The following is a 26,553-nucleotide window of genomic DNA, read 5'->3' as shown; positions in this document are numbered from 1 at the left end:
CAGAGGCGTGTGTGTGAACATGAGGGTTATTGTAGTTCTAGACTAAATGTGGGAATTTATTTATCTCACTTGCACAATAAAGATTCTGTACTCCTCAAAATGAATAAAATCAGTCAAATGCAAAATCAGAGTACTATGCAAACCTCCAATAATTAAATGTTAAATAAAATTAAAATTTTATGCATTTAATCAACCTTTATATTTAATTTACCAATGTCTTGCTGCTGACCTTTGATGATGAAAATTACTAGATTTTTTGTTTTTATTGGTAAAACTTTTTTCTCCTGCATCCTATTCTCCCATCATCCAGAATGGCAACACAGCAGAGCTGCGCCCTCTACTGTTCATGCGTCAATTTGCATTTTTGCCTGAGCCTGGGGCTTATTATTTCAATGTTGGTATGAAGAGGTCTTTACTGTTGCACAAAAATATAACTTTGTTATAAACAAAAACAAAACAAGCCCAGCCCAGGTGAGAAAAAGTAATGCAAAAGTAACGTAACGCATTACTTTTCTTAAAAAGTAACTAAGTAACTCAATTAGTTACTTTTTAAGGGAGTAACGCAATATTGTAATGCATTACTTTTCAAAGTAACTTTCCCCAACACTGATTACACCCATAACCTTCCCTCTATCTTCCCATACTTGTGGCTTAACCTCCTTCCCAAGCAATGATTTACATTTCATTAATCCATGCTGCTGAACTCTATCTCTACATATGATCAGTAGGTTTCCATCTCGTAAAGTTTTAACAAACCGTACTTCACCTACCAGCTTGTAAATAGCATCACTGACCTTCAAGGGATTTGATGTACAAGGGGATTGAAATCGCAGAATAACTTTCATTTCAGAACTTTGTTCTTCCTCTCCCTTTTCTCCATCAGATTCTCTCTGCTTTCTTTTCATTTTTTTCCGATTCACTATCCTCCATTCTTCATTGTTTGATTTTCCCTCATTACCCATGTCTACCTCAATGTCACTTCCTTCATCCACCTCACTTCCTGCACCTCCCGGATCACACCTCATTCCTCCAAACTCAGCCACCCAGACCTGCCACGATCCACTCCCACCACACTCCACTCCACTCCCCAAAGGTCTCCAAACAATTGCCCGTAAAAAAAAAAAAAAGGAATTAGCGCCACACCATGGCTGCGTTCGAAACCGCATACTCATTGAGTAGGTACTCATTTTCAATAAGTACTTACTTAACGAGCTCTAAAAGAGTAGGTACTATATTGCCTGATCTCGTTAAGTATGAATGCGATCCGCACTTTATGCGCCATGTTGACGTTATCATGTGACCTATGACGTTATCTCAAGCGCAACAACTTGAAAGACGAGTGACAGGTTTAATTGATCGATCTATAAATATCTTAATATTGATTAAACTTGCTAATTTTGTGGTCTTGTTGAAGAAACAGCTGCCCATTTCTTTTGTGATATTAACCCTTCTAATCTGACCCAGTTTTATCCTTACCAAAACCCAAAATCGTGATCTCTTGAATATGTTGTTCATTTCTTTATTTCATATTCAAAACATTTCATCCACAAGCAAAATTGGCCTAAATCTCCTTTATATTTTCCTTTTCCTTGTTAAATTGAACTCCTGTTTCATCCCTCAAGCTTATGAAATAACATTTTTATTGCATTATGAATTATTCAAAGATAACCTTATGCAAACCCATGATATTTGTTTTGTTTTATCATTATGATTGTTAAAGATACAACCATGTAATTATAAAATAAAAGATATGAGTGACAGGTGCAGTAACAGCTCAAAGCATCAGTAACTCCACAGCCCGACCTGTGCGGTTTCTCTCAGTGTCTGCACAGAGACGTCTTTCAGCTGCTCGAGGATCTCACCTTTGGAGAAAACTGTTGATTTTATACTCCAAAAATGTATGTATCACAATTAAAAATTAAGATTACCCCAGAATTAATTGCATTGCTAGCCCACTAAAACACTTACAATAATAAAAACAAATGCTGACCAATTCTTAATTATATTACTTTTTCTTTTTACTGAAAAGTATATTGTTTTAGTAAAACAAGCAAAATGCAACTTGTCATATGACATAGCGATGCATGAATACACACTAGACAAATGCAGCCGATGTGAATACCAATTTTCAGTCAAGCAATGAATAAATGCATGAGTTAATAAAATATTTTATTTACTGACAACAATAGGAAACATGAATTAATGAGTAAAAGAATGAATAAAAGTAAACATCATAAATGAATAAATCACCAAAACATGAAACAAAGCTTTATTCAAACGTATTGTTCTAACAAACCATCACACATTTACAGGCGGTGAACCCCACATCTGCTGCCATCTCAACACAGCTGTGCCAATTCTGTGGCTTTATATTGATGAAGCAGTTGACCACCGTGAACACCTTCGCCTGTCCCAGCCGTCCATCATGTACCCCACAACCCTGAAGCAAGAGTGGGAGAACATGTGCGGGACAATCTGACTGCTGATGTGTCTGCTCCAAACATCCGTCTGCCAGCATGCTCTCCATCAGCATGACTACTGAAAACATTTTACAATTCATGTTGTCAGCATCCCATTTCTTGCCATATTTAATTTAATATTTTTACAATTACATGCTATTTGTATTGTAGCTTTATGACTTTTGTGGTGTAGTGGGCTAAACACTAAACTGATAAGCAGGTTTCCTTGAGCAAGGCTCAACCACAGAAGCTCTGCAGCAAACGCACAGACATCAAGAATCAGAAAAGTGCTTAAATAACTCTGTTTGAAATTAAAATAAAATACAACTTAAGATTTAAATTGATGTTTTATTCATTTCTGTAGTGTACTTCCTTCATCACCCTCTCTCCAGTCTCCACCATATAAACACACGTGCTCTTCTGCCCCTGTAACATCAGACAACATTCACGTTACTTACCTGGATCTTAAACAACACCTTGATAAAAGCATAAAAGTTTATGTGCTCAATACTACATTTAAATGTTGAGGTAGTTGCTGATGTGTTAATGTTCCTCAATTCATCAACAGTACTAATGGACAAATAAAAAAGATAACTTATGTTTAGTTACTTTATGTAGATCTATTAACATTACTGACGTTCATGTAAAGTAGGCAGTGTTGACCACAGTGAACTCAACATTGTAGCACACACACACACACACACACACACACACACACACACATCACTCTGATCAGATGTCTATTATATTTCATGCTGTGATGTCATCAGCAATACTTAACGAAAATGTTCCAGTCAGATGTTGAATAAACATTTAGTAAGCATTTTTATATGGTTTATGTAAATCCACTTTGAAGACATGTGTGTGTTACTGGAGCTCATAATAAAACGTGTATTTACAGCACAATCACAACTATACTATACTGACTGTCGTCTTTGCACCTTCAACAATTCAATTGTTTACTCTACAGTAGTTCAACAAATGCGATTTTAACACAAGGAACCGTGATTTTGGTTTGTAATACTCACATTTGATTCGCTTTTCTCCGCCTGACGTCTCCTTTCCTGTGGCCTCATGGGAAGGCAGGGATAGAAAAGTATCCGACGATGGGTGCTTCACAATAGAGTCTGGGAAACTACGTCATTGCGCATTGCATTATGGGTAGTCGCCGCCATGTTTTAGGACACGCTCAGGAGCATACAATGATAACAAATGCGAATCACCAGAGGAAAAAACGACTGTATTTACTTTACTACTTTTTAAGAACTCTTGCTTGCACTCACTTATAATAAATGGACTAATATTTGAATCTCTTACGTACATGAGCGCTCAGTCGTGCGGCCAGGACATTGCACATATTCATCACGTTTCATACAATGAGAAATCAGACGGCCGCCTTCTATCGCACCACACATTGGTTTGTCTTTTGCAGTTTATTTTTTAATAGCCTAACTAAAAAGTCTTTATCTGATATATAACATAGTAAATATACTTATAGCTTGATCTCAGCCAGTGGATCATTAATTCAATCAACATTGCCTATATCAGATCGCCCTAATTCCTTAACGTGCATTAAAGGATAACAGATTATGGCTCGTAAAGCAGCTTTGAAATGATTTGTATTTGAAAGCGCTTTAGCCTACAGTACTAAAAAGTTTTACTGGACTTAAATGGAACAAGTACAAGATTTCCTTCTACTGAGAGAAGCTGAACAATGAAGCATTTCCAGACGCGTTTCATGCATTATTTATGGTGTGAGCACATTCAAGCGGTTCAGAAAATATTCATCTGTAATATATCTGTTATAAATAATAAATACAAATTATAAAGACACATTTTGGCTAAGTTGTTTATTTCCGAGTGTTATGCTGCCTTCACGTGCTCTCGGAATTATCGTGAATAGGAGTTTCCTTGGTAAAAATTGCACATGAACGCGCTCCACTTTCGAAATATGAATGGGATGAGCTCGTAATCACGACTTCAGAAGTGGGAATTGTCAAATTTCCGATAGCACGTGAAAGTAGCATTACTTTCACTTAATCTTGTTATTTCCAAGCTGGTAAACTGAAATATTGCGCGTGATTTGAGATATGTTTTCCACGCAGGTTGTAAAAGAGCGGCTATGGCAGTTCATAACACAGCAAGCGGTGACCATTCAAATGTGTTTTTAACTGTATAATACAAGTTTTAAAGTCTACCTCCACTACTACTCATTCTCTAATGTAGTGCAGTGTCCTAAAGACCACGAATGCATTGCGTTGCTGACGTCACGTTCCCATTCTCTATAGGCTTGTTTGAGATGCGCCTGGCCTCGCCTGCAGTTCAGCCGAGACTAGGCGGCTGCAATGAGGGGAGGAGTGAAAAAAGTGCAGGCAAGCCGGACAGTTCTCTCTTCTCGTAGTGGATCCGACACCTGCGAGATCACAGGCGGATATCGCGGGATTCACACTCGTGCGCTTTGTTGCTGAGAAACTGGATGTAATTTAAGTTCTGTTACTTTTATATGAAAATAAATATTATGAACAAGACACCCAAAGTTTTTGTTATTTATTTCCATTCGAAAGACGTGTTTATCAATCATTTTTACTTTAATTAGGCCTACATACATGTTTGTATATATATATATTTATAAATATGACAACAATCACATAACCCACAGAGAGATCGCCTTTTTTAGAGAGTTTGGGAATATTCACACCTAAAAACATGATATCAGAGTTTTAAAATCAAACATTTTTTAAAAAGGACCATACATCACGGTTGTTTAAACCAATAAGCATTAAGCTGTGTCGTCAGCAAGTCGTTTCCCATCATGCTTTTGCTCAGCGCAGTCAGTTGAGAGCAGCTGCGCTCGACTGCAAAATCCGACACATCCGCCTTTCGCTCGCGAGAGTTTTTTGACATACGTCGGCATGACATCAGAGCAAGATGGACCGCCCTCGGACACTATTCTAACCGGAATGCATCTCGCGCTGATCACCGGTGATCGGTTCTGCGCAGATTTCGCTCATCTCAAACAAGCCTATTATTAGAAAATTCATTAGAAAAGTGTCCGAGGGAAGTATGCGGTTTCGAACGCAGCCAATGAGCTTTCTGGTGCTAGTGAAGGTGACCATGATTGGGTGCAGGTGGTGCTAATCAGTAATCAGGTGATTGGGAGTGTATGGAGGAATCTGGTGCTGTGGGCGTGGCTGATCCTGTGACAACCTTCCTCCTACCTCCATACCTTTTCAGCAGTGTGGGTGGGTAGCTGACAGATGTGGCTTTAGTGTATTAAAATTTTGGCCTACTAATACAAACAGTCTCTGAGAAACTGAAGGAATCCATGTTTCACAATATCCTTTTAAGTAACAAAAGTTCCATCATTCATTGGGAAGGGACATCATTTCTTCTCTTTTGATGTATTTCTTTTCATTAATTTATAGTTTTAACTTATATTTATAGTTTTATAATTTAGTTATGAGCCTATAGTTGCGTATAGGATATCCACGTAGGAAGATTTATTATAGCCTATACATTTTTATCCACATTTTGTGAGTTGTTTCCCAGATAGCACACGTACATCTCCAAGATGTCTTTTAAAGAGCGATTCATCTGGAAAACATCTGTTGTGTACAAACATCTGATAAACATCTTTTAGAAAGCAGTTTTAAAGAAAACAGGCGCATGCGCGGGTTGTGAGCGCGTTGTTTGTGTTTGAGCTCCGTCAAATTGATTCATAATCCTTGATTTTCTTCTTAATACTCGCTTACAAACGAATACTTTCTATTATTTACAGCGTGTGAACATATCTACGATACGATTCTCTATAAAAAACAATCGGATTGCTTTGATATTGCTACTTATTTCCGAACTTCCGCTACTAGCCGTAGCCCGCTAGCCTTGCACGCGTGGTAACTTGTTTAACGTTACACCCGGTAAACACTGATAGCTACAATTCGCCATCGTAGCACTTCTTGTACTAAATTCCTTATATATATCTTCATATGGATAGCATTTCTATGTGTATTACGTAGTTGTGTACGTACTGCGCGCTGACGGCAGTTCTGTCATCGCGTCTTTGTTTACTTTCAGTTTCATTTCTGCCGCCGTCTTCTACCAGTGGTAAATGTGCGTGCATGAATGTAAGTTTATTCATCTTTGTATTTATCTGTTATGTCGCGATATATTAACCCTTTCATGTCGTGATAGTATATCTGATCGTTATGACTCTGTTCATATCGTGATTTAATGTGTTTGAGGCGAGTGATGCACAGTGTAATGCATGTGTATATGTTTAGCGCCTTTTAACGTGCTGTGGACAATATTAACGTGTATAGATGATGTATACTGAGGTAAATGTTTATGTTACTGTATGCAGACAGATACTGATATATATTTTATTTGTTTATTGCAGACTAAACCACATTTTATCACTTCTGTTGCCTAATGGCTGTATGTTTGACATGTAAATGGTCATCCTGACGAAATATAAACCAGTCAAACGATCTTCTGTCTCCTGTCACACTTCTTACCGGAGTTCCGTAGTGGACTGGCACTCCACCTAACTTCAGAAAATAGTAGTCCTTTACATTTGGTCCTTCGAGCCGGATGCTATAGCCACTACGGTGACATGGAGCCACAGACACCACGTTATTCACTAGATACCACGTATGCAGCTCAACTGCAAGCCAGAGCTCGTCAGATACCTTCATACTTGCAGGCTTATGAGGTAGCCTTGCCCAAATCCCTTCTGCCAGTTTCTGGGCCTTACGAGCCATATCAGCAGCCAAAGACGGACCATGCAGCGGCATCGTTGACCCTCAGTGGGCAGGCCGAGCCCGCCTCGACTGGGGTACAGCCGACTAGGCACGAGTTATCATCTTTGCAGTATGGACCAGGTCCTGCCATAGTCAGTCGGGACGGTATAGACGCTGGGCTCAGTGGTCTAGTGGAGCAGCTAGATGTTATGAGATCTCCTTCCTCTTCCCGTTACACATCTCCAGTACCACATTACAGATACAACAGCCAGTCAGAGTGTGAGTCGTTAAGTAGTGGCACTGTTTCTCCCTTCGCTGGGCGAATGGAACAGGTTCAAGCTTACTCAACACCCGTCGTTAGGCCAAAGGCTACTGCAGTTCCAGCCATCCCGTTACTGGATTCGGAGCCACTCACTCCATGCCTTGGGGTACCCAGGGACGTCTCCCAGCGGTCAGGATGGAGGCAGACATCTCCGACTACAGCTCATATGGTGTACAGCACACCCACATCTCAACCCTTTATTCAGCTGCCAGCAGCGATCAATGTGAGGCAGACACCAGTAGCATGCAGTGCAACGTCCTCTTCTGCCTCCTACAACCTCATATCATCTTTGCCGCAAACCATCACATCAGTGAAGCTACCTATATCCACGACCGTACGCAATACTCCGGTGCCACCAGTCTACCAATTACAGATCCCTGCACATAGCCAGTTACAGTACCAACCAACACCTGCGCCAGATCTGTATCAGCCTTCACCCATGGGATATTATGCACCTCAGCCCCTTAGTCAGTATTCGGTGCAGAACTGGTATCCTTCTTCAGCGGCACACACTGGGCTGTTTCCGCCATCACATGCATATCCAGTATGCCAACCAGCACCTGCGGCACCTGCACTTCAACCAGTCCCAGTCCCATCGCTGCCAAAACTTGTAAATGACAGTGAAAGAGAGTTCACAGATCTGAAGATAGCACTCGACAATCTGCTGAACCCCCACACTGAGCTCACAGAACACTACAAATATCGTGTGCTGATGGAGCAGTTGGTTCTGGAAGAAGCTAGACTGATAGCCCAAGCGTGTCGTCACCATCCTGCACCTTACACAGCAGCTATGGCAGCTCTGCAGCGCCAATATGGCCAACCACACCAGCTAGCACAAAGCGAAGTTGCGGCTCTAATGAACTCACCAGATATCAGGGCTGGAGATTCTAAAGCATTCCAGAACTTTGCTCTAAACGTTGATCTTCTAGTGGGTATGCTTACATCTCTGGAGGGACCACAAGGAAGAGAGCTTACCTGTACCGGTCATGTTGACAGGCTGCTTAGTAAACTCCCTAAACACTACAGGGATGGTTTCATAGAGCACCTCCAGTTACGGGGAAGACTGAGTACAGACAGTCTTAATCCATATAATTTGCATGACCTTGCGGAGTGGCTGAAGGTCAAGGCCGAGGCTCAACGGCTTTCATCGAAGATGGCTCAACGCTACCACACTGAGAAGGCTCCAGCGCCACGTAGGGAGCGTCCATCTATTATTAAGCCGCACACCCGGGCCATCTCTGTTTATCATGGTAGTCATCAGCCCAAGGAGGTTAAAGACGTACACCCTGTCATTACCGAGATTCTTCCACACCAGCAACCACTCAAGGGAACCAAGCGCCTGTGTTTATTCTGTCACAGCGAAGAGCACTACCTCTCTCAGTGCAGTAAGATTGTTGAATGCCCTCTTGAGCGACTTGTCAAGTGGATAAAGGAAGGTAAGAGATGCTGGAAATGCGGACGCACCAGCCACAATTGTAACGAGTGCACTTTGAAGAAACCATGTGGGGAATGTGGGGAAGTACATCTCAGGGTTCTACACCGCATAGCACAACAAGGCCCGAGCATCATGCTAGTGACAACATCAAGTGACCGCATCTACGTGACGCCACCTAGCCATACAGGACGTGTTTTCCTTAAGGTTACCCCCGTGCTGCTGTGGAAAGGCGAAAAGTCTATACCAACCTATGCTATTCTTGATGACGGTGCACAGCGCAGCATTATTCTCCCCGCGGCGGTCCAGCAGCTAGGACTAAAGGGCAAAAGGGAGGTTATGGCCCTTCGCACCATCCGCCATGATGTTACCCAGTTGGAGGGACAGTCAGTCCACTTTCAGCTCTCTACCACAGACAGATAAACCACAGTCCAGACCGAAAGAGAGGTACAACCTGGCTGGTGTATTCTCTGCACCTCTCCTGACCTTGACTGAACAGACGTACCCTACCAAGAGGCTTCAGCGGAGCTACAGTCACCTAAAGGATATTCCTCTTCCATCATTCAGTAAGATTCAGCCCCTTCTCTTAATTGGATCCGATTACCCAAGCCTAATCACTGCAAAGGAGCCCATCAGATTAGGCCCAGATGGCGGCCCAGCAGCTGTACATACACAGCTTGGTTGGGTTCTGCAGGGACCAGACGGGCTTCTTCCGCACCAAGTGTCACCTCAGCAATGTTTGCTTACTTCCCTTTCATCAGTGCGAGATCCTATTCTCCAACAGGTCGAACAGTTGTGGCAGTTGGACATCCTTCCTTACCGCAACGAGAAGCTGGTAGTGCGTTCCCGGCAGGACCAAATAGCCATGGAGCTACTGGAGAACAGAACTCAGCGAGTGGAAGTGGATGGAATCTGGCGTTATGCTACCCCCCTCATACGCACACCAAATGCACCACAATTGAAGGGTACCAGGGATTCAGTTTTACCCAATCTCAGGGGCACGGAGAAACGCTTGAGCAGAGATCCAGGAAAAGCTAAGGTTTATGAGGCTGAGATCCAGAAGCTCTTAGATGCAGGATATGTAGTCAAGGTCCCGCTAGAGGTTCTACATGCAGATAAGGAAACGTGGTTCATTCCACATCATCTTGTCCACCACAATGGTAAAGACAGACTTGTTTTCAACTGTTCCTTTGTCCATCAAGGTCTCTCCCTCAACCAGCAGCTCCTTCCTGGCCCTTGCCTTGGTGCTTCATTACTAGGAGTCCTGATTCGATTCCGACAGTATCCAGTCGCTATCAGCGGCGACATACGGGCAATGTTTCATCAAGTGAGACTCCTGCCAGAGGACAAACCTCTTCTGAGGTTCATTTGGCGAAACATGCGGAAAGGAGATCAGCCTGAAGTCTATCAGTGGGAAGTCTTGCCCTTCGGAACAACCTGCAGCCCATGCTGTGCGACCTTTGCGCTGCAGAAGCACGTCAGAGACCAGCAGGCCGGTGATGAAGGAGTGAGACAGTCCATAGAAAAGAGCTTCTATGTGGACAACTGCTTACAGAGCCTCCCCACTGTGGGACAAGCCAGGCAGTTAGTCAGCAAGATGAGATCCTTTCTCGCCTCTGGGGGGTTTGAAATACGGCAGTGGGCCAGCAACACCCCCTCTGTTGTTGAGCAGTTACCCTCAAATGCGAAAGCACAGAGTATAGAACTATGGCTGCAGAAGAATCATTCCGACCCTCAGGAGCCAGCTCTAGGTCTGATGTGGCACTGCCTAGATGATCGCCTGGGTTACAGACACCGCCCAACGTCAGAGTGTCTCCCAACCATGAGGCACATTTACAAAGTCCTGGCGTCCCAATATGACCCTTTGGGGTTTATCAGCCCCTTCACCACCAGGGCTAAAGTTCTAGTCCAAAAGCTCTGGGCTAAACCAAGAAGTTGGGATGATCCTAACCTACCCACAGATCTTCTTGAGAGATGGAGAGCTTGGGAACATGAGTTACCTAACCTCACTAAGGTAGTGTTTCCCCGTTGTTACATCCCTTCACATTTCAAGGAGGAGACATCAAGATTCAGCTTGCACGTTTTCAGTGATGCGGCTGAGGTGGCGTACGGAGCTGTAGCGTACCTGCTTATCGAGCAACAGGGTGAAATCCACACCTCCTTCATGATGGCCAGGTCGAGGGTAGCTCCCAAGCGGCAACTGACGATACCACGGTTGGAACTCTGTGCAGCCCTGGCGGGTGCGCAGCTCGCTAAGCTTCTATTGCAAGAGCTGACCATCCACATTGAGACAACGACACTCTGGACCGACTCTACTACTGTCTTGACCTGGATACAGTCGGAGTCCTGCAGGTATAAAGTCTTCGTCGGCACTAGAGTGGCTGAGATCCAGGAGTTGACTGACCTGCATTCATGGAGATATGTGGACTCAGCGAATAACCCGGCAGACGACATCACCCGTGGGAAGACACTCGTAGAGCTGGCAAGTCCCAGTCGGTGGAATCAGGGACCTCATTTCCTCCGTGGACCACCAGATCAGTGGCCGGCGACACCTCCTATGGAGAATCGAGATGATTCCTCAGAAACCAGGAAGGCCGTATTCTGTGGGTTAACTGTTGATGGCCAGAATCCACAAATGCCTGACACAGCTCGATTCACCTCCTGGAAAGCCCTGGTTAAAGCAACTCACCAGTCCCTTCACGGGGCGGCTACCCTTGATGCAGGAACACCAAGTCCTGATTTTCGAAGCTCTGAAGCAGCTCTCCTGAGTCAGTCTCAATCTGAGTCCTTCCCTCTGGAGTTCAAGGCTTTGGAGGCAGGTAAACCAGTTCCCCTTTCTAGTCGTTTGAACACTCTAGCCCCGGAGTTTGATCAGGCATTGCGTTTAATCCGAGTTGGGGGACGACTCCGAAGGTTGGAAGGCCTGAGTTCTACTGAGACTCACCCGGTAGTGCTAGACCCTCATCATGCCATCACTAAGCTCCTCATTCAGGACTTTGATGAACGCTTGCTTCATCCAGGGCCGGACAGAGTTTTTGCTGAGCTCCGTCGTTACTACTGGGTCCTGAGAGGTCGGCAAGCGGTTAAGCAACACCAAAGGGGCTGCGTGCAATGCCAGAGGTGGAGGGCTAAGCCAACAGTACCCATTATGGCTGACTTACCCTTGGCTCGCCTACGACTTCATCAACCTGCATTCTTTTCGACAGGTGTCGACTGTTTCGGGCCCTTCGTTGTCAAAGTAGGCCGTCGTTCAGAAAAACGATGGGGTGTGATCTTTAAATGCTTGACTACCCGTTGCATACATCTCGATCTCCTCAACAGTCTGGATGCCGATGCTTTCTTACTTGCCCTGAGACGTTTCATAGCCCGGCGGGGTACTCCTTCAGAAATCCTCTCTGATCAAGGGACCAATTTCAGAGGTGCCGAAACAGAGCTGAGGGAGGCCTTCAGAGGAATGGAACCTCAACTGCAGGAACGGCTGGCTGACCATCAGATTACATTCAAGATGAATCCTCCTGCGGCACCGCATTTCGGTGGTGCATGGGAGCGTGAGATAAAATCTGTGAAGTCAGCCCTGCAGGTGGTTGTAGGAAGTCAATCCCTGCCTGAAGACGTCTTGCAAACTGTGTTAGTAGAGATAGAGGGTATCCTGAATAGCAAGCCACTAGGCTACGTTTCGTCTGATGTAGCTGATATAGACCCAGTCACCCCCAATTTCCTCCTCATGGGGCGGCGGGATGCCGCGTTACCCCAAGTGGTCTACACTCCAGAACCATTGTCTAAGCGTCGATGGCGTCATGCTCAGACTATAGCTGATCACTTCTGGGTGTACTATACCAGACATTACCTCCCTAACCTTCAACCACGTCTTAAATGGCAGCGTGAGACTCAGGATCTGACTGAGGGTACTGCGGTGATGGTGGTGGACTCACAACTGCCTCGTGCTCACTGGCCCATTGGTAGGATTGAGAGTCTGGTGCCCAGCGAGGATGGCCACTTTAGGTCAGCAAAGGTCAGGATAAAGGATCGCCTGTATCTTCGACCTGTGGCTAAGCTAGTTCCACTCCCAGCACTCCCGGACGATGATGATACAGATGTTAAGAACTAAGAAATTTAAATCTTCTACATATTAGCTATGCTAATCTGGGGGCGGCTGTACTAAATTCCTTATATATATCTTCATATGGATAGCATTTCTATGTGTATTACGTAGTTGTGTACGTACTGCGCGCTGACGGCAGTTCTGTCATCGCGTCTTTGTTTACTTTCAGTTTCATTTCTGCCGCCGTCTTCTACCAGTGGTAAATGTGCGTGCATGAATGTAAGTTTATTCATCTTTGTATTTATCTGTTATGTCGCGATATATTAACCCTTTCATGTCGTGATAGTATATCTGATCGTTATGACTCTGTTCATATCGTGATTTAATGTGTTTGAGGCGAGTGATGCACAGTGTAATGCATGTGTATATGTTTAGCGCCTTTTAACGTGCTGTGGACAATATTAACGTGTATAGATGATGTATACTGAGGTAAATGTTTATGTTACTGTATGCAGACAGATACTGATATATATTTTATTTGTTTATTGCAGACTAAACCACATTTTATCACTTCTGTTGCCTAATGGCTGTATGTTTGACATGTAAATGGTCATCCTGACGAAATATAAACCAGTCAAACGATCTTCTGTCTCCTGTCACACTTCTTACCGGAGTTCCGTAGTGGACTGGCACTCCACCTAACTTCAGAAAATAGTAGTCCTTTACACTTCTGCTACAATGGCGAATAACTCGGATGTGTGTCTAATGTTACCTTTGAGTGCAGGTGAGGACACGTTCGAGCTGCATTCGGTGCAGTTGGAGTTGGAGTCGTTGGAGAAGCAGATTCGGAGGTTCTGAAGAAGGACTACAGGAGCCTGATCGAGACGGTGCGCAGAACATCGCCTGAAGCAACGATCATCGTGTCTGGACCGCTTCCCACGTACCGACTAGGACATGAAAAGTTCAGTAGATTATTTGCTCTAAATGAATGGTTAATGTCATGGTGTAATGAACAGAAGCTGCTCTTTGTAAATAATTGGAATCTGTTTTGGGAGCGACCTAGGCTCTTCCGTCCTGATGGCCTTCACCCCAGCAGAATCGGAGCGGCTCTTCTGTCGGACAACATCTCGAGAGCGCTGCACACCGCCATCATATGACTAGTAAGTCAAAGTCCAAATCACAGTATTTGCTGTCCTAACTTAATTGACATAAGTACCAATGTAGAACATTATATAGAAACTGTGTCTATTCCTCGTTTAGTGGGGTCAAACATTAAATCTACTGTAGGATCTAGGAAAAATCTAATTGTGATTAAACCAGAAAATCGCAATATTAGTGAACAAAAACAATTTCTAAAACTAGGTCTTCTAAACATTAGATCGCTCACACCTAAGGCAGTTATTGTAAATGAAATGGTCACAGATAATAGTTTCGATGTACTTTGCCTTACTGAAACCTGGCTTAAGCCAAATGATTATTTCGGTCTTAATGAGTCTACTCCACCAGGATACTGTTATAAGCATGAGCCCCGTCTGATTGGTCGTGGTGGCGGTGTTGCAACAATCTATAGAGATATTCTAAATGTTACCCAGAAAACAGGTCACAGGTTTAATTCGTTTGAAGTACTAGTGCTAAATGTTACGCTCTTAGATGTAAGAAAGAAATCCGTATTATCTCTAGCCTTGGCTACTGTATATAGACCTCCAGGGCCCTATGCTGATTTCCTAAAAGAGTTTGCAGACTTTCTCTCAAATCTATTGGTCAACGTCGATAAAGCATTAATTGTTGGAGATTTTAACATACACGTAGATAACACAAATGACGCGTTAGGGGCTGCGTTTACAGATCTATTAAATTCCTTTGGGGTCAAGCAAAACGTCACTGGTCCCACTCATCGTCTTAATCACACACTAGATTTAATTATATCACATGGAACCAACCCAACCGATATAGATATTATACTGCAAAGTGATGATGTCACTGACCATTACATGGTAACTTGCATATTGCGTACTGCAGAAAACTGTCATGTTGCGCCACGTTATCGACCAGGCCGAACAATCCTTCCAACCACTATAGATAGATTCTCAAATAGCTTACCGGATCTGTCTCAGCTGCTAAGTGAACCCAAACAAACAGATGAACTAGAGGAAATGGCTAGCAGTATGAGCACCATTTTCTCTAGTACATTAGAAATTGTAGCACCAATTAAATTAAAAAAGGTTAAAGAGAAAACTAAAGCACCATGGTACAACAGTGCTACACATGTTATCAAGAGAGAAACTCGTAACTTAGAGCGTAAATGGAAACAAACAAATTTAGAGGTCTTTAGAATCGCATGGAAAGAAAGTATGTCACGTTATAAAAAGGCCCTAAAAGCAGCCAGAGCTGAGCATCTCCGCAAACTAATTGAAAATAACCAAAATAATCCAAGGTTTTTATTTAACACTGTGGCTAGACTAACAAATAAACAAGCATCGCCTGAACAAAATATTCCGTTACAGTTTAGTAGTAATGATTTTATGAACTTCTTCGCTGACAAAATAGAAAGCATCAGAAACAAAATTGTAAATGTACAATCTTTAATGATGTCTTATGATTCAACCGCAATTATCGCCCCTCAAGAACTACTACACCGCTTTACAACCATAGGACAGGAAGAGCTAAATAAACTTATCATTGCATCTAAACCAACAACATGTTTATTAGATCCAATACCCACTAAACTACTGAAAGAGTTGTTACCTGTAGTGGAAGAGCATCTTCTCAATATTATTAACTCGTCTTTATCTTTAGGTCATGTTCCAAGAATATTCAAGTTGGCAGTCATAAAACCTCTCATTAAGAAGTCACAATTAGATCATAATAACCTAGCAAATTACAGACCAATTTCAAATCTTCCATTCATGTCTAAAATACTAGAAAAAGTTGTGTCCGCTCAATTGTGCTCTTTCTTGCAAGAAAATGATATCTATGAAAAATTTCAATCAGGATTCAGGCTGCATCACAGCACAGAAACCGCGCTCGTTAAAATCACAAATGATTTACTTCTAGCTTCTGACCAAGGCTGTATCTCAATACTAGTTCTACTCGATCTTAGTGCTGCGTTCGATACTATAGATCATAAAATACTATTAGATCGACTTCAAAATTACACTGGTGTTCAGGGACAGGCATTAAACTGGTTTAGATCGTATTTATCAGACCGCTGCCATTTTGTCTGTCTAAATGGGGAAAAATCAAAGATAACATCAGTAGACTATGGGGTGCCGCAAGGATCCGTGCTAGGCCCTCTGCTATTCTCTATATATATGCTGCCACTTGGTAATATTATAAGAAAACATGGAATTAATTTCCACTGTTATGCTGATGACACTCAATTATACATTTCATCACGACCAGATGAAAACGCTAAATTATCTAAACTGACAGCGTGTGTTGATGATATTAAACACTGGATGACGTGTAATTTTCTGCTATTGAATTCAGATAAAACGGAGGTATTACTTATTGGTCCAAAAAACTGCCCACAAAACCTCTCACAATACAACTTTAACTTGGAAGGATGTCCTGTCGCTTTATCCACTACAGTAAGAGACCTGGGTGTTATATTAGACGCAACTTGTCTTTCGAAAATCATATTTCATATGTTACAAAAACTGCATTTTTCCACCTTAGAAACATTGCCAAGCTACGTAACATGCTATCTATCTCTGATGCAGAAAAGTTAGTTCATGCATTCATGACCTCGAGACTAGATTACTGTAATGCTTTATTAGCTGGTTGTCCTGCATCATCAATAAACAAGCTACAGTTAGTCCAAAACGCAGCTGCTAGAGTTCTTACTAGGTCAAGAAAATATGATCATATAACACCAATTTTATCATCTCTACACTGGTTACCTATTAAGTTCCATATCAATTACAAAGTATTGCTACTGACCTATAAAGCCCTAAATGGTTTAGCTCCAGTGTATTTAACGGATCTTTTATCGCCCTACAATCCATCGCGCTCTTTAAGATCACTAAACTCGAGGCTTCTGGTAATTCCTAGGATATCGAAGTCCACTAAAGGAGGCAGGGCATTTTCACATTTAGCTCCTAAACTCTGGAATAGTCTTCCTGATATTGTTCGAGGTTCAGACTCGCTGTCCAAGTTTAAAACTAGATTAAAGACGCATCTCTTTAGCAAGCATTCACATTATAAATACGTTTTATACTACAGTTAAATCGCACCAACAGCATTAATATAATATTCTGAACAGCAGCTATGCTAATTATTTCCCATCTGCTTTTCTGTTGTTATCTCGGGACACTAGTCCCGAGGTAACTAGTTCGTCAGCTCCAGTTTGTATCCAGCCTCTCATGGAGACTTCAGATGCCCCTGTGAAGAGACGACTCGACGCCTGTGAAGAGACGACTCGACGCCTGTGAAGAGACGACTCAACGCCAGCGTTGTTATGGCCCAAAATAATACATGATTGATTAACTTATCCTAACATTTTTCTTTAACATTCTCTTTCTAACATTTTTCAATGTACATTTATGAAATGCACTTTCTGTGAAGCTGCTTTGAAACAATGTGTATTGTGAAAAGCGCTATACAAATAAATTTGAATTGAATTGAATTGAATTTTACAGGAATTCTAAGTCATGACATTCTTTCAGAAATATTCTAAATGTGTAGCCTATATCACATCCGACAGGAAACGTTTTGTATTGCAGATGAGCAAACACTCTAAAAAGTCTTCTAGATGAAAACATGCACATGTCTCTGCAATGTATGTATGCTATTAGGGTTATGTTGTATGCATGCATGTTATCCAAAAAAAAAAGTACACTCTTCCTAAAGGAGGGCTTTAGAAGAACATTTCTAAAAAAAAATTAAAAAAAGTACGCCTTCATAACAGTTACTTTTGCTAACCACTTTCTGAATCACAAGAGTGATAACATCACAACTTGACTGCTGAAATACTGTCTGTCAAGTGTATGTGAAGGTAGAGCGTTTAATAATGATATCTTGATTAGCCTATAACTCAACCACTGAACTACACCACTCCTTTCTTCACACTGCTTTAGACATTTTCGTGACTCGCCTCACGTTCAGAGGCCGTTTTTGATTGGCTAAACTTTCTGTTTTACAGACACTGGATGTAATAGAGATTTGTGTATTTCAGTAGGTTTTTGTGGAATCAAACATCCGTTACAACATCTTTAAAGAGTTTTGTTTAATGGTTTAAGACAGCAAAATAATTAAAGAGTAAAATGAGGATTCAGACAGAAATATTATGGTGTTTTAAAGTTTTAGATTAACCAAAACTAGACTTTATCACAATGCACTGCAGTTAACCTACATTTGTATTAACTATTAAAATATGCTTTGAAAAGTTTCTATTTTTAATTGATTTAACTAACAGGGATTAATTTCATGGTTCCTTGACGCAGAGAAATTTGAGTCTCCGCTCACAGTCTGTGGGTTTCCAAACGCTCTGTGTTCGATCATAAACTCCACAGCGCTGATCCATGGCAGGACACTGGAGCTCTCCACCCGCAGACCAGAACTTATGGTCAATATCTTCTCCATTCACCCAGAACCAGTGACCAGCTAGAAAGCGCAGACCAATCCAAACGTCGTCTGTCAGGGCTTGTGTGCTCGTATCTTTCGCCGCTGTCATAATCACATCTGAGCTTAGTATGGCCAGGTCAATGTAGTTTTGTCTGCAGTATAGCAGGGCTTCTTCCCATGTGCTTTCCTGCTGCACCACGATCAGCTCAAAGACCTCCATACAATAAAATGGTTCAGACCAAGAAGTGCAATCAACATCATAAGCTTTAGAAGAGGACTTTTTGACAAGACCACAATTGTCATTCTGACTATTTGGTTGGTTTGCCTCCCATATGTCATTAGTTACCATCTCTCCTCCGGTCCATCTCCACAGATTTGGGTTGTTGGCATCTCTATAAAGTCCAATCCAGTAATAATCAGTGATCAATGGATTAGCAGAGAGTACTTGCAGTTCATTATAGCTTGCAGTGGACAGGTCATCATAGTTATTTCTGCAGTATTGCTGTGCAGCTGGCCAACTCATAGGGTTATTCACATAATAGTGTTTTCTGTAAAAGCTGGTGTTCAATCCAAAGAGACTCAAAAACAGAAACACAGTGACTGTAGCCTTCATTGCCATATTGTCAATATATCCAGTGTTTTACCATCAGCAGAAATGCCCAAAATGACGATTGCAAGTCTGAATTTATGAAGATTTCTTACTTATAGACCAGTAAGACAAGGACAGCCTTGACCAATCAAAGGTTAAGCTCTACTTGTAAGACTCCTCCCTTGACTTCCTTTATTCCTTTTGAGTTGCTTTGTGGACACCCCAACCTTCGAGACAGCATTTCGATTGTTTGTTTTTTTCTAGCTCTGAATGAAAATAAAGTGAACTGATGTGAAAAAAAGCAGAAAGTGTTTCATAGACAGTACGTCCAGGGTCCATGCAGCTGCAGTATAAGGTAAATCTGATAAAGAGCATTCTTCAAAACACAAATTTTGGAATACAATTAGGAATAATTTGTCTTAAAATTTGTGGAGAATGTGGGAATGACCTTTCTGTCATTCTAAAGTAACATTGAACTAAATGCTTTTGAATGCATAAAACAATCTACAAGCATTTCAGGTCCAATTTACTTTTCATTCTGTTCTGTTTTTGCATTGCAGCAGAATGTTTTGATCAACTATTTATCTGTGTTGGTTCACTGTAGTTCCTGATCTTGACAATATCATAATTAATGTGCTTAAAATGTTGATAGAGGGAGGCTGTGTCTTTATATCTTTTTAAAGAGACTGTAAATGGGGTGGCTCATCATCATGATTTAGCTCCATTGTTTTAATCAAGAAATGGTTAAGGAACGCTAATGCAGAGACAACATGTCTGTGTCCCCATTTTGTGATTCTGATTAAAAATGTATTTGATTAAACAAAACAATACTGACTTTTTCAAGGACACTTTAAAAGAGGGTGTTACTGGAATGCAAATCAGAGGATGCAAATAAATATTGTTTAACTTTCAAACTAACTGAAAGACAAAAGTAGTATACAAATTCAGATTGACCTCAGAAACAGGTAAAGGGCATTCAAATTAGCAAATGTAGATTTGTACAATATTTACAGTATAATGTGCTTATAAATGTACAGTATGAAAAATGTATATTCATTTTGAGGTTTGCAAAAGTTTACTTTCAACAGTGTTATTAAATTAATAATGTATTTAAAACTTCAAGAACTTTTAGTGTCCAAAACATGAAAGGTAATTTACTGTAAATTTATAAATAAGGCATTGAATATTCAATATCGGCCAATGCTAATAAATTAAAAATCTCTATTAGCCAATAACCAGTATAGTTGTGATGCATAATGTGGTGATCTCTCTCAAATGACACTGCTAGATCTGAATTACCAGTGTTATTTTATTTTAAATACTATTAGCCTATAGTGTTTACTAATATTTTGAATGAGCTTTTATATTTATATTTTCAGTTGTAATTTAAATTTTAGTTAAAGTAGTTCTGTGTACTTTAATTTTTTTGTGTTAATTTAAGAACATATATATATTTTATATAGCTTTATTGTAGTTTTTATTTGTTTGTTTATTATTATTGTATCTGTTTTTATTGTTTGGGTAATTTTATTTCAGCTTTATTTCAATTACTGAAAATTTTTAATTTTAGGGCGTTTTCACACCTGAAAGTCCGCACCAAGGTCCGAACCGAAGTTCAGTTTTGGTTTGGTTTCACATTGCAATCATGCGAGCGCACTAAAGAACTTTACATGACGCACTTGCGTCCACTCGTCATAATCCTTGTGGGCTGCATCTGGACATTGATTGGTTTGTAAACGGACGTGCGTCTGACGTCAGCGTCTTTGATAAGAATGAATGAACGGACGCATATCACCGCCACTATTGAACCGTGCGCATTGCTTGACTATTTTTTATTCGTTACGTTTAAAAGTGGACATTTCAAGCTTTATATACACATATTTCTCATGTTTGTGAGGCAAGTAGCCTGCTGAGTTTCGGTTTATTTGAGACCCGCTCCAGTTCATGTGCAAAGCATGTGATCGCTCCGCGATTATTGTCTGCTATTAGACTTTTTGCTTCTTATTTATTAAATCCAAGCAATTATCTGATTAAACGTTGATTAAAATCAAGATACAATTTATACAAAACGAAATTCCCATTAAAGAAATGCTTTCTAAGCAAAATCATACAAAATTTCGTTCAAAATTATTTCTGACTTTCCGTCTTCTGACATATTGCGCAAATTTTCACTTTTCATAATCAATGTAGCCTAGATTGAATTTAAAAATAACATTATAATATTTAAACATAAACAGGAACTTCCTGTAAATGGTCTGAAAGTCCGAACCATACAGAAAATGCTTTCACACTAGAAACGAACCGAACCTTTGTTCAGTTTGATCCGGACCGAGACTACCTCTTTTCGTCGGACCAAATTTCGTCTGTTTGGTCCGGACTGTGGTACGGGGGAGGTTTCACACCTGCAATTTTGATTTGGACCAAACTGAAAAGTCCGAAAATCCGGACCAAACAAGGTAGGTGTGAAAACGCCCTTAGAGTTACACTATGTAACTTTTCTGTTCAAAATTAATGTAATTTAAATAATGAGCCAATACATCATCAGTCCTTCTTCCAAAACGTTTTTTTGTCTGATTCACTATGGTAAGCCTGTTTATATTTTGGGGTTGGGATGGTTTGTGGGGATTGCGTACACTAGGCCTACATCACTCGCCTGTGCGTGTCTCATCATATCCTTAAATATGGCGTGACAGAGCTCGTTTCGGAAATGGAGGAATTTGTAAATGTGAAAAAAAAATAAGATGCAGGGTATTATATTGAACAGATAAATTGACCAGAAGTAGTTTTTTTTAAAGGATGTCAATGGAGAAGAGGCTTCACTACACTGAATAAACCACTTTTATGAGGGAACAGCTTGACATTTAATCAATCGACTGCCTGTCTGCTAATCTTCAACATGTTTTCATCATTTAGATTTCAAGTTTTACTAGTTATGATAAGATTTAAATTGTAATGACTATTATAACTGCTTGTATGCAAATTATGCTGATAGTGTGAGTGCTTGGTGACACTGATAAAGATTCAACATTTTCTGAATTTGAGGAGAACTTACAGTAGCCAGGTTTCCAATACAGATTTGCACAAAGCTTTTGCGATATTTTCTAAATGTGGATAAAAAACTATTGTGAAATGACTGCGTTTCCTGTAGTTTCTCTTTTTTTCTCTCTCGTGATTTCAAAATGATGCCCCGTATGTTGGTTTATTTATATCCCAGTAACCGCACTAGCCATTATTTTTAATGGAAGGAGACGTAGGCGTGTTATCCAAGCATTAATGACAAAGGAAAGCACCTTATACTTGAGCGTATGAGGTGTGTGTGTGTTTCTCCCTCATATCTGCTTCAAAGTCTTAATGATAATTTGTGGCATTTCTTTGTTGTTTAGAATCCAGTATTCTTGTAATTCTCTTGTCTTTTATGAGTGTAATAAAGAACTCTATCTCGTCTTTTTTTCCAAACATGCCGTGATCTGTAAAGAATGATTGACTTTTACGTACGCCAGGTGACCTGTAAATGCTGTGACGGAATGGCTGCCTCTCCTTTATTATCAGCGCCACCCCGTCCCTGATATTGTCGCCCTTTGCCAGGTTCCAGACTGGTGTGGGTGAGAGAGAGAGGAGGGGCGGTGAAATTACGTGAAATGGCGGCGAGTGATGAGGCACACCTGAATATCATGAAGCCACATCACTGCCGCTGTTAACTGCGGAGCGCGCCTCTCCTCAGGGGACTAGTCTCTCTCTCCCCGTGCATGCACCTGGTGTTCTTGTGAGTCCAGGAAAGGGGCGCGGAGGGACTTCCACACCACCATAGATGTGAGTCGCTGGACCCATGGTCCGGAATGGAGATGCACGCGTAACGGCTCTGACAGGCTAGGATGCCGGGCCGCTATTCCCCTCAAGTTACCGTGGCAAAAGAGAACGAGCCGCCGTCGAAGCCGCCGCACCTCGGACCGGAGAGAGAAGCACGTGCGGCCATCGGACCCTGCCCCTTACCTGGACCCATCCTATCCGATCACTACCCTTCCTTCACGATTCCATGGCACACTGAGGACACCAAATCCTGTTTATTTAACACTTTACACTTTATTCCCCTTACTGAACATTTTTATGTTTATTTGTGTTAATATATGCCTCTTTGAGGCCTAACGCCACACCCACTGTGTCTGTCGTTTGCTCCTCCCACCACAATGTGGAAAAACTGTTTCCATTGCAGTTTTGCAAAAATGTCCTTTTTCGAATTGCCTGACAAACCACCGCATGCGAGTGTAAAACTTTTTGGAGATTTATGTGAGTTTTTACGAAATTGACGAAATTTCCATTGGCCGTATTTTCAATTCGCTATTTAAATTTGCGCAATTTGAAGGGTAATGGAAACACGGCTAATTATCGCCCTTGCCGAACATAGAACCACAGGGCTGGAACCCCTCCTTTTGTTTGCAGGCGGAGAGAGAAGTGCTGGGGAACATTTACGTTTCAGGTCGCACGCTTTTTCCGTTCCTCGGGGTGGGGCGGATGGTTTTTAGCCGCCGCAAATTAATGTTTCTCCCATGGTCCATAGCCATCCGACCTCGGATGTTGGCCAATTTATTGCCCACTGAGAGCAGGTCTCATATTTCTAGCCCCCGTCTGTCTCCCTCTTGCTGCAGCGGCTGCTGCAAAGCCCTGTCGCACTGGCTGAGAGGATGGTCGCAGTGTTCGCTTCCGTGGTAAACAGAGATTAAAAGCTTAGTCCTCTTGTTTCCTGAGGGTGCTGGTTTCTCTCATTTTCTTGAGAGATGGATCGTCCATCACCTCGGCTTTCTGAGCATTGCCCAATATTGACAGGTCAAGCCATAATGCTCTCTCACCTGACACGGCCAGGCCCATCATACAGCCACAGCCTTGAACCGCTCCACGGGAAGAGCGGAGAATTAAATCGTTCACCACACATATTTAGTCCCAGAGAGCTGGATTCAGCTCTCTTGTGTCTAGCTGTCACCCCATCTCCTCCAAAATCTCTGCCTGGTATGCTGACAGTAAAGTCACTGCATTCAGTGTGTACACTGAGAGGAGGCAGAAATAGAGCGCTGATTCGGATGGAGATGATAGGCCACTGAAGACTCTAACGCTGGGGGTCTGGCCAAACCCTTGAATCTCCAGCTTAGAACATCCCTTGGCCGGGAGCTTGCTCTTAAAGTTAGACATCTCTTAGACATGGTTAGACATCTCTTACATGCAAGCAGGCACGACAGGCAGGAATTGTCTCGCTGTGGGTTGAGCAGACGGCAACCTTTTTCCGTTGTAAAGGTCCCTCTCTGCTCTTTCTGTATCTTGTCTATTGAAACATTTCCTCTAATTTTGTGCACTTTAAAAATCTCTTCTAAAAGCCTTTCAGTTTTTCATTCTGTTGGAATCATTAGCTATTATTAACAGACCTTTTTTGTCACAATTCACCAGTGAGAGTGCCGTGATTACCATCCGGACTGTCACTCCATCAAGAACTACATTACCCATCATCCTTTGTCTGGACTCATCAGCACTAATTGTTTACACCTGTGTCTCATTTACCACATTACCTCTGCCTATATCTAGCCTGTTTACCCTGTCATTCACTGTGAAGTCTTGTATGTTGTTACACTGCATCGCTGAGCGGTTTCCTGGTTCATGTCTCTTGGTTTTTGGATTTCTTGCCTGTCTTTGAATTACCCATTTGCCTTTGTTTCCAGCCTTGTTTGTTTGTTTGTTTGGACTGCATTTCGACCTGTTGCCTGTACTTTGGATTACGTTTCTGGATTGTCCCTATAATAAAGCTGCATTTGGATCCTCAACCTTTTAAAGTCTCAGAGCGGTTCATAACAATTTTGATTAACACTTTATCTTTTGTTGTTTGGGTGAACTGGGGATGGGGTTGCTTGAGATTTGTGTTTTAGCTCCTCTTTTATCACACACAAGATACAGTTAAGGAACACCTGCAAAGTTGGCATATTGGTTTATATCCCCGTCTTGTGAATCTGTTTTTCTGTGGGAGAAAAAACATTCACTCGATTACAGTGTTTGACACTATGTGAAATTAAAATCATTAAATAAGGATAACTTCAAATGACGATGTAAAAGAAAGTGTGACTGAAACATTGTCCTTTTTGTCCACTTTTAGAAAATGGCCTGAGATGCAAATCAGATGATGCAAATTAATATTGAATGGAAGGATAAAATCAATAAACAAATTCAGTTTGACCTCTCAAAAAAAATGCTTCTGCATATGCAAAAACGGGATTTGTTTATTCTAAATATGACATTGAGAACGTGACACAACTCTTTAGAAATATTATCATAAAAGTGTAGTTAGTTCTTTCAAAGATCATATTCAACACTGCTTTAAACTTACTTTATTTGACATTGTTGAGCTTACAGTGTTAATAGAATAACCATTGCTCCTAACCAGTAGACTTTGAAAAAATATTGGATTTAAATAGGCAAATACTGTATAGTCAATGATTATGATGTTGCATGATATGTTTGCCAACAGTTCTTCTAACACTAATTGATAGAGTGTGTGGCTTTTCATTTCTTAAACAAGCGTGTAGGAATACACATCATGTCCAGATTCCAAGACAATGTCAAGATTCTCTTTTTTTTTTAATTTTTTTTAAAGCTTTTAGTAAAAAATGACCTGCGGCACAAATCAGAGGATGCAAATAAATATCGTTTAACTTTCAAACTAGCTGAAAGACAAAAGTAGTAAACAAATTCAGATTGACCTCAGAAACGGGTAAAGGGCTCAGACTCAGAGAGGGGTAACACATTTAAATACATGTTCTGTCAGGTCCACTAAAGTCAAAAAACACAATAGACAAACATTTAGTAAAAAATTTTAATTGCATATTTTGTAAAGATTTAGATTTGGCGGTATGGCTCTGTTCTAAATTCCCCATCCTTTCATGAGCTCCATGAAAAGCCAAGACAGGGAAGACAGGGAAGAGCAGCAGATTCTGGGGACGACCTCCCATTTAACTGGGAGGGCAGAGCAAATCCCCCAACAGACCATACCAGGCAATCCTCCCTGGCTCTTCCAGCTGATTGAAGAGACAGCAGAGGATACGAAGATGAGAATGTAATCTATGTGAAGCTAGCACGAGGAATGTAGCTACAGTTAATGATACGAGTAAATAAATAGTAAATAGGCGATATGGCGCTGTTCTTAATTTCCCTTCGTTATCATGGTGAGCTCCATGAAATCAAAAACAGGGAACAGCAGCAGCTTCTAGGGGCAATCCTCCTATTTAATAGACTGGAAAGTAGCGAAAATCCCCCCAACAGACCATACCGGGCAAACCTCCCTGGCTCTTCCTTCTAATCGAAGAGCCACAGAGGATCCAAGAAATAAAAAAGCGTTCCGAGAAAGTCGTCTAACTGATTTTAATTGTAAGAT

The sequence above is a fragment of the Gobio gobio genome (genome assembly GCF_949357685.1).
Source record: "Gobio gobio genome assembly, chromosome: 2".
Taxonomy (NCBI): Eukaryota; Metazoa; Chordata; class Actinopteri; order Cypriniformes; family Gobionidae; genus Gobio; species Gobio gobio.
Note: the sequence above shows the minus strand (reverse complement) of the source record.